The sequence below is a fragment of the Terrapene carolina genome, unplaced genomic scaffold (genome assembly GCF_002925995.2).
Source record: "Terrapene carolina triunguis isolate 2854851 unplaced genomic scaffold, T_m_triunguis-2.0 Scaffold112, whole genome shotgun sequence".
In the NCBI taxonomy this organism is placed as follows: domain Eukaryota; kingdom Metazoa; phylum Chordata; order Testudines; family Emydidae; genus Terrapene; species Terrapene triunguis.
The window spans coordinates 17,985,503-17,999,214 of NW_020664463.1; positions in this window are offsets into that span (position 1 = coordinate 17,985,503).

The window sequence follows — 13,712 nt, forward strand, 5'->3', positions numbered from 1 at the left end:
ATTTTATCTCTGAAGCAGACGACTTCTCAAAAATTGTAGACCAGTGTTATGAGGTTTGTGAAGACCTGGATCACTTGCAACATTCGCAGCAGAGAGGAGTGGACACAGCTCCTCACTAACCATAGATGGAAAAAAGGCCACTGGTATCACTTGAGAAACTGGGGTCAGTGATATATCCAAAATAACACAACACACATGTACCCCATGCTTACTCAGTGTGGCTCTCCGACACCCTCTAGGGGTTGGCACAGCGAGCTTTATGAGTCTGTACAGACTTTGAGCTGGCGGAGCTGAGTCTTTTAGCTCAGGCAGTGATGATTCATACTTTTAGATCCAGAGGTCCTGGGTTCAATCCCTGCTATGACAATTTATTTGGCAGCAATGCAAGGCACATCCAAACCATATTGGTAAAGAGTAGACAAATAATACAGGATGCACCCGCAGCCATCACCCATTCTTTTAGCTATTTCCTCATAGTTACCAATATCTTTCTATCACTAGGGCACTTTTAGTGCATCCAGCAGGATCTGCATAGGCCAGTTAGTGCAAAACATTGGTGTGCTTCAGAATTCACACCCCTCTAGTGAACATTGCTGCACTGGGTAGAAAACCCTTAGATTGAAAGCTCTTTGGAGCAAGGATTATGTATGGTGTGTGTTTGTGTGTGTGTGTGTGTGTGTGTGTGTGTGTATATATATATATATATATATATATATATAGTCCCTAGCACAATGGGGCCCCTGATTAATAGAAAGACAACAGGAGCAAAAAGGAACTTCAATCCTTCATTGGAGTTATGCCTGATTATACCAATGTAAATGAGATAAGAATCAGGCCTTGTTTTTTAGACTGATGCTCTGAGGACTGGAGCTGACTTATTAAATTTAGAGCAAGTACAGTAACTTCAGTTAAGTTGTCTAAACTCAAAAGCCAATTTCTGTGTGTCCTTTCTTTCTTCAAGATTTTTCCAGGCCCTCACTATTCATGATAAATGGCTGGCTCAGTAAATAGCCTAGGGTTTTATATAAGCTCTGTTCCAAACATTTGGAATCTCCCTCACTGAACATCTGTAGCCAAGCAATTCCCTTCCTATTTGCAAAGCCCATTTTGTCTGTACTACTTGTACCTAATTTAACTGCGATGAGAGAGTGATTCTCTGTTGTTGTTGTTTTCTATATTATGACACCATGTTACAACAGAAAAAGTTTTGGGAACCCACTGCCCCTCATATACACACATGTCCCATCCCATCCTATCTAGCCTTTGATTGCAACCCCCTGACACCTGATTGTGACTCCCTGGAATCATGACCCCCAGCTTGAGAACTAATGCACTAACAGAACCTAACTAATTCATGCTACCGTAGGAGGGGCTGTGGTCCCCTCTGATCTTGCAAACTAAGCAGTACTGGGTCAGTATTTGGAAGAGAGGCCTCTAAGGACCACACAGGTGCTGAGGGAAGTGATGGTGATAAAGGAGGTGGTGTTTTCTCTTCTGAGTTGGTACCAAACCCATGCCACAGCATGATATTAAGGGTCACTGTGCTAGCCAACTAAGTGACCAACACAGGTGGCAGTGGAATCAGGAATGGTGAGGGTTGGAAGGGACCTCAGGAGGTCATCTAGTCTAACCCCCTGCTCAAAGCAGGGCCAATCCCCAACTAAATCCCCATATCTCTAAATGCCCCCCTCCAGGATTGAACTCACAACCCTGGGTTTAGCAGGCCAATGCTCAAATCACTATTACAAACCATTGCTTAGTCTTCAGTTTAGGCACATTCATATCTTGGTGGGTCTTTTAAGAACATAAGAATGGCCATACTGGGTCAGACCAAAGGTCCATCTAGCCCAGTATCCTGTCTTCTGACAGTGGCCAAAACCAGATGCCCCAGAGTTTTTGTTTTGTTTTGAAATATTGTGGAGGAAGTGAGTAGCTAAATCCCCAATATAGTTTCAAGAGGGAAAGTTAAAGTATTCTTCACTTTCTGTCTTAAACTGGGGCTTATGGATAATTTTGCTATTAAGCAGTTTCTGAGTCTTACCTCTGAGAAGGCTGCGTTTTAGTAACAGTTGAAGTGACTATTTGCATATTTTGTCTATTTGAATCCCCCTGATCAGTTTAAGTCCTGACCCTGCAAACACTTATGCACATGAGTAACTTTACTGATATGAATAATCTCTCTGAAGTCAAAGGACCTGACTCTAAGACCCCTTTACATCCCTCTAACTGTGTAAAGGGACCATACAGTGGGAATAAATTACACACACAATTTACAGCCTCTTTACACTGCCAGAATGGTGTAAAGGGGCTTTAGCGTAAATAAGAACCTGGCCCAAATACTTTACTCCCATCAGTCGTCCTGTTGTAGCACTTGCATATGTCAGGCAGAACACAGCACATCTGTTCCTTTGGGGAATACATGTGGATTGTTTGTTTTCTTACAGACTAGTGATAATCTACATTTGTATCACAACTTTTATCCAGGAAAATGCAAAACATTTTACAAACTTGGGTCTTGCAAGCACTTATTTACTCACGTGAGTGGTTCTACTGACTTCAACACCTGCTCAGTTGTGCTTAGCGGTGAATACATTTGCAAAGGTTTGAATATTTTTCTGTGTGTTTGGCAGGAAGAGCACATGGAAGAAAAATGTCTGGAAGTCTTTAAATATGTTTATACACTGTTCCCAAAAGGGCTGTAACACTGGTAAGACCAGCTATGAAAATAAACACTGAGATACTGTACACATATGTTGGGAGTATTTTTAGAATTTTCCTTCTACTGTAAATAAGAAGAAAAGTAAAGGTCTCTTTATTAGAGCAGGAGCAACATGTGTCAAAATGGCAGGCAGACAGGTGACACAAGAAAAGAGTCAGTTATTTATAGAAGCAGATGAAACAATTTCAACAATCCTCTTATTATTCTTTGTACTGGTATGGCCCATTTCATCTGAGGATCTTTAAAAAGATTAATTGATTTTAATCCTCACGTTCCACCTGTGAGACAGGTAGGGTGAAAGCCACAAGAACTTAGGTGCCAAACTTCGATGTTGGGTGCCTCAAGCCATTGACAATCACAAAAATCTCTGCTCAGCTGTGTAACCCTGTAGCTGCCTAAAATCTCTATGTGCCTAAGTTTCTACCCTGAGGTTCCCAAATTTTCATGCCAGAGCACGTGCACAGCTGTCTAATTCCTGACACCAACCAGCAGCTCAGCTCATAACTCTCAATGGGATTCACAAACTAGGCGTTCCTCTGCCTATCTGTCCCTCAGGGCCCAATCAGTAGGTATACTCTGCTCACATCTAAATTTGTCAGAGGAGGAGGGCCAGAGAGCATATGAGAATGACTTTTTATAGCCTGTTGGTTAGGGTAGTACTGTGGGAGGGCCAGGTTCTACTCCCCCTGCTCCAAGGAATATTTTAATTAGTTAAGCAAAGTGGAACAGCTTCATCAGAGGAGATTGAGTGCCCCATTCTAGAATACCCAATAGCCTAGTGGTTATGGGGGGGTAAGGGACTGAGATGGGAGACCTAAGTTCAAGTCCCTGCTCCACATCAGATAGAGTGGGGCTTTGAAGCCAGGTCTCCCACATTCCATGTGAGTGCTCTAACCACTGGGTTAAAGGTTGGGAGCAGGGAAGCTTCTCCTCCTTTTTATTTTTATTTTTAAACAGGGGAATAACTCCAGAAGAGTTGTGATTAGGGGGGTGGGGCACATGACTTATGAGGAGAGGCTGCGGGAACTGGGCTTGTTTAGTCTGCAGAAGAGAAAAGTGAGGGGGGATTTGATAGCAGTCTTCAACTATCTGAAGAGGGGTCCCAAAGAGGATGGAGCTCGGCTGTTCTCAGTGGTGGCAGATGACAGAGCAAGGAGCAATGGTCTCAAGTTGCAGTGGAGGAGGTCTCGGTTGGATATTAAGAAAAACTATCTCACTAGGAGGGTGGTGAAGCACTGGAATGGGTTACCTAGGGAGGTGTTGGAATCTCCATCCTTAGAGGTTTTTAAGCCCTGGATTGACAAATCCCTGGCTGGGAAGATTTTGTTGGGATTGGTCCTGCTTTGAGGTCTCTTCCAACCCTAATCTTCTATGATTTAAGTATATCAGAAGCAGGGAGCCTGCTAAACAACCAGTGGGGCCCCTTGATGATCGAGAGACAAAAGGAGCGCTTAAAGACAATAAAGTCATTGCGGAGAAACTAAATGGATTCTTTGCTTCAGTCTTCACGGATGAGGATGTTAGGGAGATTCCCAAACCTGAGCCGGCTTTTGTAGGTGACGAATCTGAGGAACTGTCACAGATTGAAGTGTCACTAGAGGAGGTTTTGGAATTAATTGATAAACTTAACATTAACAAGTCACCGGGACCAGATGGCATTCACCCAAGAGTTCTGAAAGAACTCAAATGTGAAGTTGCGGAACTATTAACTAAGGTTTGTAACCTGTCCTTTAAATCAGCTTCTGTACCCAATGACTGGAAGTTAGCTAATGTAACGCCAATATTTAAAAAGGGCTCTAGAGGTGATCCCGGCAATTACAGACTGGTAAATCTAACGTCGGTACCAGGCAAATTAGTCGAAACAATAGTTAAGAATAAAATTGTCAGACACGTAGAAACACATAAACTGTTGAGCAATAGTCAACATGGTTTCTGTAAAGGGAAATCGTGTTTTACTAATCTATTAGAGTTCTTTGAAGGGGTCAACAAACATGTGGATGAGGGGGATCCAGTGGACATAGTGTAGTTAGATTTCCAGAAAGCCTTTGACAAGGTCCCTCACCAAAGGCTCTTACGTAAATTAAGTTGTCAAGGGATAAAAGGGAAGGTCCTTTCATGGGACTGAGAACTGGTTAAAAGACCGGGAACAAAGGGTAGGAATTAATGGTAAATTCTCAGAATGGAGAGGGGTAACTAGTGGTGTTCCCCAAGGGTCAGTCCTCGGACCAATCCTATTCAATTTATTTATAAATGATCTGGAGAAGGGAGTAAACAGTGAGGTGGCAAAGTTTGCAGATGATACTAAACTGCTCAACATAGTTAAGACCAAAGCAGACTGTGATGAACTTCAAAAAGATCTCACAAAACTAAGTGATTGGGCAACAAAATGGCAAATGAAATGTAATGTGGATAAATGTAAAGTAATGCACATTGGAAAAAATAACCCCAACTATACATACAATATGATGGGGGGTAATTTAGCTACAACAAGTCAGGAAAAAGATCTTGGAGTCATCGTGGATAGTTCTCTGAAGATGTCTGCACAGTGTGCAGAGGCGGTCAAAAAAGCAAACAGGATGTTAGGGATCATTAAAAAGGGGATAGAGAATAAGACTGAGAATATATTATTGCCCTTATATAAATCGATGGTACGCCCACATCTCGAATACTGCGTACAGATGTGGTCTCCTCATCTAAAAAAAGATATACTGGCACTAGAAAAGGTTCAGAAAAGGGCAACTAAAATGATTAGGGGGTTGGAACGGGTCCCATATGAGGAGAGATTAAAGAGGCTAGGACTCTTCAGCTTGGAAAAGAGGAGACTAGGGGGATATGATAGAGGTATATAAAATCATGAGTGATGTGGAGAAAATGGATAAGGAAAAGTTATTTACTTATTCCCATAATACAAGAACTAGGGGTCACCAAATGAAATTAATAGGCAGCAGGTTTAAAACAAATACAAGGAAGTTCTTCTTCACGCAGCGCACAGTGAACTTGTGGAACTCCTTACCTGAGGAGGTTGTGAAGGCTAGGACTATAACAGCGTTTAAAAGAGAACTGGATAAATTCATGGTGGTTAAGTCCATTAATGGCTATTAGCCAGGATGGGTAAGGAATGGTGTCCCTAGCCTCTGTTTGTCAGAGGATGGAGATGGATGGCAGGAGAGAGATCACTTTATCATTGCCTGTTGGTCCACTCCGTCTGGGGCACCTGGCATTGGCCACTGTCGGTAGACAGGATACTGGGCTAGATGGACCTTCGGTCTGACCCAGTACGGCCGTTCTTATGTTCTTATGATTCTATGAGTGGAGAAGGTTCATGGCTGTGAATCCTGAGTGGAGATAGGCAGGGGTGAAAGTAAATTTGAAAACGTATCGGTACAGGGGCTGGCTCTGGCCCCCCGGAAGGGGCGGGGCCTCGGGCGGAAGGGGTGGTGCTGGGGGTCAGCGTCCCCCAGCCAGCCCTTCCAGGCTGCCTGGCCCACATGCCCAGGGCTCCAGCAGCAATTTAAAGGGCCCAGGGCTCTCGCAGCAGCAGCCGGAGCCCCGGACTCTTTTACATTGCCGGCCCCAGGACAGCTTCTCCTTTTGCCCCCCCTTCCCATTGGCAGCCTGGGGGGGCAAAAGGGGCATGGACAATGAAGTGCTGCTGCGGCAGCGCTTTAAGCAGGGTCTTTGCCGTGGCAGGGCCACCGACGGTGGGCGCAAAAGCGGCAGCAACGTTAAAGTGCTGCCACGGCAGTGCTTTAAGCAGAGTACTTAAAGCGCTGCTGCGGCAGCGCTTTAAAGTAAGGCAGTAGGGGCTGGTACTGGCGGCCACTTTTTATCAGTGCACCGTACTGGCCCGTACTGCCTTATTTTCAGCCCTGGAGATAGGCACCTCCCTCTGGCCTAGAGTAGGTGCCTACCTAACTCCTTTTGAAGGGCAAGGCTTAGGCCACACCCCTCTTTTCAATATTTCCTATTGGCTAACATGGCTCCCCGCTCAGGGTGCTGGCTTTTGTGAATCCCTTTTTTAGGTGCCTCACTTTGTACAGGGAGTCTGGTTGCCTAATTCAGAGTTCTGAATTCTGCTAGGTGGCAGAGCACCTAAGTCCTCTTGTGAATCTCACCCATAAGCTTTATTATCTCCATTTTGCAGAGAAGTAAACTGAGGTATAGATAACATGAAGTGACTTTAGATCATTACAGTGAAATAAGGGAAGAGTCTAGACTTCCAGTCCTCTTCTCTAATCACAAAACTGCACTTCCTTCTCCTAGAGTAAAATTATTGAAATACATATATTTTAAATATAGAAAAATTCTGTCTAATAGATTGTGGCATGTGGTAACCCCTTCATTATGCAAACATGTTGAGCAGAGTTTTTTACACGCTAAAGAGAATATGATTATTGTTGGAGCCTCCTGTTAAAACATTGGCAGGACATCACTGCAGGAATGCAAGAACTGCCACTTTGAAAACAGTAGTAGAGTTTTGAAACATACACCTATTTAATGAATTGATTTTAGGATAACCCTTGGGCCCCCATACCCCAATTCTGCAACACAAATTACCTAAATAACATAAAAATAAACGTACAAACAACTGTGATGCACTTGTCCTTACTTTTTTTCCTATTCTATTGCGAAATGTTGTCTCTTTTTCTTTAAAGATGACATGCAAAGGATTTTTTAAATTTGGGTTTTACACACACATGCATACACACACCTATATTAAATTGTGTTTTATATCTATCGATAGATAGATAGATATAAGGCCTGAATGGTTTTAGTTTTTTAAGGCATTGGTAGGGAGTATTCTGCTTGTTTTTTGACCTTAGAAAAAGGATCTAGACATCTCATGTGTGTATTTTGAGCACTCATACTTTAACTGAAGGGGTAGGGATACTGAACCTTTAATAAATAGATCCTTTCACCCAAATATTGATTAGGCATTGGAGTTTAACAGGTGTTAAGAATAACAAACACAGTATTAAACATTCTAACAATTCCTTCCACACTCAATGCTTAGCTTTCACTTTCTTGATTCTTGTGATGGCAACATTTTGCTAGTTCTCCAGTTGCAATAGATAGTATTTAATATATCATAAACTAAGAGAGTATTTCTGTGTAATATTTAAAGGTAAACAAAACCAAAATTTCTAATGTTTGGGGTTTTGTTTTTTAGGGTTTCTTTTGGCTGACAAAAACCTTTCACCCAGCTCACTAGCGCAGTTTGTTTTCCTTTGCTGGTCACCTTTAAGAAAACTTTAATAACGTTAATTAAAAAAAAGTAAAAAGCTCTCCCCCCCCCATACACTTTTTAAGAAAGTCCCATTAATGCCTTGCTAGAAAATCTGTGAATAATGAAGACTTGCTGATGCTTTAAAACAGATGGCAGAGTATTGAGGGGGTGTGAGAAGGAGGCCAGGAAGAGAGCGGGCTGTCATAAAGTAGTTTTCCTTTTGGTAATGGAAAATTGCTATTTTGCTTCCAGAAAGACTTCCTTTCCATTCTGTGGTAATGAGGATTTTCATGCATACAATTCCTTTCAGGACTTCTGAGGTCCAGTAAATTCAAGATGTGTTTGTACATATCCCGAAGACCCACATCCCATGTTTTTTTTATTTATTTTTCATTGGAACATCAGATAATTCAGAGGGGACTCAACAGCCCTTCACTTTTGCCAGTTAGTTCAGCTTCTTTGCCTCCAGGCCCAGGTTTCAAACAGGAAAACTGAGTCACAGCAATATTTTTTTTCCTTCTCAGCTGCAGGCAATTATCTTCACATGCTTTTTTGGAAGCTGAGTTATGACCAACCCTACTTTCCACATATGAACCTCAGAAAAAACGTTTTAAGGAAGGAGAATTATCAGCACTTAATACTCAAGTCCAGACTATTCGGGGAAAATCTGCAGAGGCACAAAGAGAAGGTAGCTCCCATCATCTTTCAATTTCAGTTTACAAACTATCCTTTGTGTCTTTGAAAATTTCCTCTTCATTCATTAGCAGGAACTCTACTCTCATGAGTTCAGCCTTTTTAAAAACCCACCTATTTAATTTTATTCTTGTATTTTAACAAAACCTTCCAACTAACTCCCATTAGGAGCTGTTGGGTGCTCAACGCTTTTGTAAATCAGGCAGATGCCTACATATGGATTTAGAAACCTAGTTTTAGGATCCAACTCTTGCTATGGTTTATATTATTTTCTGCTATCATTAAAGACTAAGATTTTCAGAAGTCTTCGGAATACCCTGTTTCATCAGAAAATGCCAGTTCATTGAACCTGAAATGTTTTGTGGAAACATATCTGATTTGATGAACTTCTGATGAAACACAGGTTTCCTGTCAGCACACCCGGCAGGCTTCTGGGGACCCCAGGACTTCCAGGGTTCATGGCTCCAGGGCAAACCCATCATGCTCAAGATGGGGCTATCAGGTCTTCTAGGTTCCCCACTCCACTGCAGGGATCCTGGAAGCCCTAGCTGGATCAGGGGCTTTCAGGGCTTCTAGACTCCCCACTCCTTGATAGAGGACTCCCCTAACTCTGGGGGGAGTTGGAGGCAGCCCAGGGAGTCCTCTAGAGCTGAGGGGAGTTTGACTGCTCCATTTCATTTCAGTAAAATCGAATGAAGCTGCTCAGTGTTTCCAAAATGAAATTTTTCTACTTTTCTTTTCCGTGGGAAATTTTGCAGTGTTTTCCTTTTTGTTCCAAAATGGAATCAAAACTTCTTTGAAAGATCAGAATTTCCTGTGGAACAGAAATTCCAAGTTTTGAACCTTTCCTGATAACCTCCTAGGAATTATAATGGCATAAGAAATCATAGGTAGGGCTACAATTTTGTCATGGTGCTCACAGAAGCTGTGAATTTGAATAAAGTCCGTGACATGCCCCCAAACACAGTGGCGTTGTGACCTGACACACAGGGTCATTCAGGTTTGGCCCATATGCCCCTCCGTCTCCATCTACGGAAGGTCGGACAGGTCACATCTAAGTGGCGTTGTGAACCTGTGTGATAGGTTGCAATGTCAATCAAATTTGGCCCTTTGCCCCTCCATCTCCATCTACGGAGGGGTGGATGCACCAGACCTGTGTGGTGGTGCAACCACATGCACTAGGTCGCAACTCCCCGAGTGGGGAGCCAGGCCCAGCCTCACAAGACAGTAGCTGCCACTGTGGGGCGAATACAGCGTGCTCTTGCTCTCCAACCCCTAATTCTGGGTTGTCTGCTCTCCCCTTTTCTGTGACTTTATTGGTTTTTTCCCTGCACCTCTGCCATGAAATTTATTTTAAAATTCCATGACAAAATGAAAGCCCTAATCATAGGATACATACTTTATTATACTCTAATTGCTGAATATGTACTTTGTGACACAACACTAGCAGTTGCAAATGACCAATTTCAATAGCTACCAAAATATCCACCTCTCCTTCACACTACCAAGTGCCCTTACTGTGGTGTATTGAGAACTGTGCTAGAATTGCCAGTTATCCCTTTAAGAATGGGGCAGGGAGGGGTTCTTCTTGCAGACTAAGAGGCTGTGAGTGAAGCATGCCATCTGGGAGCAGCAGTCAGTCTGAAGAAAAACAGCCTAGAACAAGGAGGGGTGAATTGTGCCTCACTGCCTCATGGAGCAGCCTGTTTTGTCTCTCTCTGTTTTTGATTACTGTGTGTTCTCATTCTGGATTCTAAGAATAAATATAGTGTTATGTTGCAACCTTCCAGCAAGAGTGTTTTGTTTTTTAATCTTATTTCTCTCTTTGTTTTCCAGGAACGTAGTAGCATTACCTCTCATTGGGAAGATGAAGGTGCTCAGCACCTCCTTTGCTTGAGTTCTAGGTCTCTATCTTGTAGAATTAAAAACATACAATGAGAGAGACAGATAATTTTGTTTTAACTTTTTAAAACAACACTATTCTTTTGCTAGAGTTCCCAGCAAACTAAGACAAAGTAGTCCCTTGTCACAGTGTAGCTGGCCTCTTTAAGTGAAGTGGGTCCAACACTCCTGTGCCAGCACAGGGGCATCCCCAGGGTGATCTGATGAAGAGGGTGGGGCAGAATCTGGAGCTAATAGATGAGGGGAAGACAGTTGTGGTGGAAGGAGGTCCCTGGAGGGAGAGGCTTGAATTCCCTAGGGGAAAGGCCTGGAAAGCAGTGGAGGAATTAGCCTGCTGACCTTCCTGAGCTGAAGAGCCACTGCCAGCAGTTTGAGCAGGGCTGAGGCCTAGGAAGCCAGTGGAGGGACTAGCTTGCACCCTTTCCCAGGCAGAGGCTTGGAAGCCAGGAACAAGCCTGGGAAGGACTCCAGCTGGAAAGGCTATAGTGGTCGTTTTGATAAAAGAACAGGCAGTTTAGGTTGGACATTGGGAAAAACTTCCTAACTGTCAGACTGGTTAAGCACTGGAATAAATGCCTAGGGAGGTTGTGGAATCTCCATCATTGGGGATTTTTAAGAGCAGGTTGGACAAACACCTGTCAGGGATGGTCTAGATAATACTTAGTCCTGCTGTGAGTGCAGGGGACTGAACTAGATGACCTCTCGTGGTCCCTTCCAGTTCTATGATTCTATGACTCTGTGTTTAAGAAGAAGAATGGGGTAAGTGAAATGATTGCAAGAAAGGAAAGAAAATTGATGTATGAAGGAAGACGGTCACAAATTTAAAATGTACAAGTGTGCCCTAGTAAAAACAGAGTATATTATAATTTATTTATATCATGTTCATGCCTAGCATCCCCAGTCATGGGCCAGGACCCCATTGTGCTAGATGCTGTACAAACACAGAATAAAAAGATAGTCCTTGAACCCAAAGTGGTTATAATCTGCTGCAAGACACACGCTACATGTGTGTTAGGAGGAGATTGGAACTGCTTTGCACATGAAAGCTGATGGAATTCAAAGGGCCCACAACAGGAGGGCAATCATGAAGGATTGGCTGTTGTTGTGTTGCATGTGACCAGGGGCCGGCTTTAGACCAATTCAACCAATTCCCCTGAATCGGGCCCCGCGCCTAAGAGGGCCCTGCGCCCAAGCCCCGGTACGGCGTATCAGCGTGGCCCGGCTTCCCCAGGGGGCAATTTAAAGCACCGGGGGCAATTTAAAGCGCCTGGGGCTCCCAGCAAGGGCTGGAGCCCCAGGCCCTTTAAATTGCCACCAGAGCCCCACTGCTGGAGCCCTGGGGTAGGGCTGTGGGGCTCTGGGGGCTATTTTAAAAGTGAAAGTTTTTTTGTTGTGGAGATAGAAAAAAAATGGAAAAACAACTTTGCAAAGAATGTAAATAATCTTTGAAGCTGTTTCTACTTGCAGGGTTCAAAATGGAACCCATTTCTCAAAAATTTTCACTAAATATATTTTGAAAAAATGTGAATTTTCAAAATTTCAGATTTTTTTTCTTCTTGCCTTTTTGCCACTGAGTGCAGTAAAATGAATAATGACCAGGTTTGGGTTTTTGTCTTTGTTTCCTTTTGCCTGTTCCACTCTGTAAATTATCAAACCTGGGTTCTATTCCCAGTTCTGCCCCTGGCCTGCTGGGTGACCTTTGGAAAGTCACTTCCCATCTCTGTGCCTCCATTTCCCTTTTGTAAAATGGGATTAATGGCACTGACCCCTTTGTAAAGCACCTGGAGATCCACTGTTGAAATGCAGGTATTATTTATTATTACATGGATAGAGATAGGGGTATGCAGCCATTGTAACCAATCACAAAATAATATGATAACTTGTTTCATCTGCATGTGAAATGCAGACTGACAGAAGAACTGAAGTGCTGTATGTTTCCTTTGAGTTGGGCATGGAAGTAGTTTTTTAATACAATGGTATATAACCAAATGAAATGCCCCAAAATTCTCAGTGACTATGTCATTTAAAGGCTAGATGGCAGAATCTGACCTCAACCTCTCCAGTTGTCACACAGCAATATTGCCAAACCCACACACACCATTGCAAGTACCAGGATATCATGTCCTGAAAGAACAGGAAGGTTATAGGAAAGTACCAGAAGGTAGGCATTGTTCATGCTGCACTCCTTTTTTGCCAAGGAAGGAGTGTGAGAGACATGGTAATTCCTGCAATATCCTTGAAAGATGTTGTTGTATTAAGCTGATGTATTATTGTGGGCCAGGATTGTAAGTAACCTCTCTAGCGGGGGAGTTGTGACAGATGCAAGACCTGGAAATTCAAAAGACTATATTGAAAATGTTCCAGGTAGGTATGGACTTTTGGGACAGTAAGTGTTAAGTGGATTTCTTGCGGAATCCGTAGGGAAAGGTTCATACAAATTCCTCAACTCTGGTTATACAAAAACCCAGACTTCTTAAGCTGCACCCTGAGGGTCAGGGACATTGTCTGCTGATTATATGTTACAGAAGGACAAGAACATAAGAACATCTATACTGGGTCAAACAAATGTTCCATCTAGCCCAGTAAGCTTTCTTCTGACAGTGGCCAGTGCCAAATGCTACAGAGGGTATGAACAGAACAGAGCAATTTCAAATGATCCATCCCCTGTCCTTCAGTTCCAACTTTTGGCAGTCCAAATTAATTAATTTCCAATTAGAATATATCTTCTTTGATTAGGTAAGCCAAACTGTATGCAGTATTTTGACTTCATATTGAGCAGATGTTTTCGGAGAACTATCCAGGGTGACTCTAAGATCTCTTTCTTGAGTAATAGCTAATTTGACCTCATCATTTTGTATGTATAGTTGGGATTCTTTTTTTCCCAATATACATCAAAGGCCCGAGGTATATTAAGAAACAGCTGATCTGGGCTCTGGTTCTAAAATGGATGGCCTTGTAATCACAGGGAAAACCCAGCGGTGGGTTTTGAACAACTAAAACCTACCAACCCCCTAGGCTGGAGTTGGGGGTGACCTCTGGTAAGCTTTTCAGCATGTGTGTAGGTTTTTATTGTTTTGATACGTTTTCACTGTAATGCTTTCACTTTCAGAATAAATGTGCTTGCTTAGAAGGAGCTGTGTGGTAATTTATAACTGTGGGCAATACACGGGT